Genomic DNA, 1,687 nt, shown 5'->3' on the forward strand with positions numbered 1-1,687 from the left:
ACCCAATATGACCCTCGACATGTCTATCAGCCCAATCCTAAGAAGGGCACGGAAAGTGAACAGGAACCGAACTAAGGCTTGCGAGGGCGCATCTAGCCCGTACGCCCGCGTAAGTGGCCTTCCGCCCGCGCTGGGACGCGGCGCTGGCCCGCCGGCGGGCCAGCACCGGTGCAAGCCACAGGCGCCTGGGCGGCGGCGCAGAAGTGGCGTAGAGCCCTACGCCGACGCAGGGGGGGGCGGGGAGCAAGGCGGGGTCGGAGTTAGTCCGCTCCCTAAGCTCCTCCAGAAGCGGGAACGCCCACAGCGGCGCAAAAAAGCTACGCCACGGAAAAAGAAGGCGTAGCCCATAGGCGTCCATGGAACGGCGAAAAATCAGCCCCCTCTCTGAGCGCCTCGCCCCGCCCCTATGGCCCGAAGGAGCATAGGATGAGAACTATCCCGGGGACCAATCAGCGTGCGCGCCCGGCATGGACGAGCCCCCCTCTCTGCACCCAATCACCTGCGACCGCGTCCTACAAAACATCCGGCCAGCACCGCCCAAACCCCCAGGTAAGTGAGCACTCGGCCGGAGGCTCTGCCCGTCTGCTGAGTGGCATTGCCCCTTTGAAAACCGAAACGGGCTGAGGGCATTCACATTGGCAGGCGCAGAATGCACTCAGGGGACTTTGCGAAAAACTGGGGGAACTTCGCATAAAGGGGAAGAGGTGCCTAACTGCCTAACTCTCTTTCTACCGTGATAGAAAGAATGACTCCACAGCTAACTGATGCATGCTAGTTGCTTCTAACTAAGCACAAACAAACTAACCCTTCCGTGGCAGAAGGGAATGACACTTTGCAAATTAACCGCATGCTCTCCCGTTTCCTTGCAGGTGCCCTGACTCTTGCGCTCCCACCTGGTGATGACCGACAGAGCGCTGACAGGTAAGGAGGAGGTGGGGGGGGCATTCCGCAGATTAGTGCAAACCGCCCATTCACCTGAACCCACCCGCTCACTTGCCGCTTTGGGTGAGGCCCAGCAGGGGTGGGGGGCAACCATGCCCGCCCCTGGCTGCCTCAGAGGCAGGCGCCTCGAAAACCACATGTGGCCAGGTGTTTGTTGTGACCAGCTCATTCTCTCCCTTAAAGGTAAAGGCTTGCCAAGGCCGAGTGCATCCTCACCAGACCGTCATGCATCAGCTGCTGCCCTCGACCATGTGCAACCCCCCCCCGGATGGCGGAGTGTGGGGCTTGCCTTGCCAGTGGAACGAGGCAAAGCCCACACGTGTCTTTTTCCCCCACAGGCACGTCCAGGGCATGGCTGCTCCCCCGCGCCCCGCCCTCCCCAAACATCTCTGACGGACGGTTGGCTGCAGCCCAGGAAGCACCGTCGCGCCGCGGCCTGCATCCCAGCCCCGCCCCTCCGAGCGGGAAGGAGGGCTGTGTGGAATGCTCCGGCTCCCTCGCCAGCCTAAACGCAAGCCCGCTCTTTCCAGTGCAATAAAACGAGATGTACAACAACTGTTTTCTGTGTCTGCGAGTCTGACTTCGTCCTCCGCCCCTCCCCCAACACTCCCGTCACATCTCCCCACCTGCACATTGCCACAAATGTATCCGACACACCCCGTCTTGCCTCCCCGCCCCCTCCCTCCTCCTCCCCCCCTCCTCCTCTGTATTTGACCAGTGTCTGTACCACCCATCTGCTGAAGAG

General features: G+C 61.5%; 1 long non-coding RNA gene across 1 annotated transcript; it reads left to right on the forward strand.

The window, feature by feature from the left end:
• The first annotated feature begins 288 nt into the window (after positions 1 to 288).
• LOC129338054 (uncharacterized) lies at positions 289 to 1,458 on the forward strand. The gene is made up of 3 exons (XR_008597873.1): positions 289 to 549; positions 870 to 921; positions 1,281 to 1,458. It is a non-coding gene; the product is annotated as an uncharacterized LOC129338054 (long non-coding RNA).
• Positions 1,459 to 1,687: the final 229 nt, after the last annotated feature.

This window comes from Eublepharis macularius, chromosome 11, assembly GCF_028583425.1.
Source record: "Eublepharis macularius isolate TG4126 chromosome 11, MPM_Emac_v1.0, whole genome shotgun sequence".
Classification (NCBI taxonomy): Eukaryota; Metazoa; Chordata; class Lepidosauria; order Squamata; family Eublepharidae; genus Eublepharis; species Eublepharis macularius.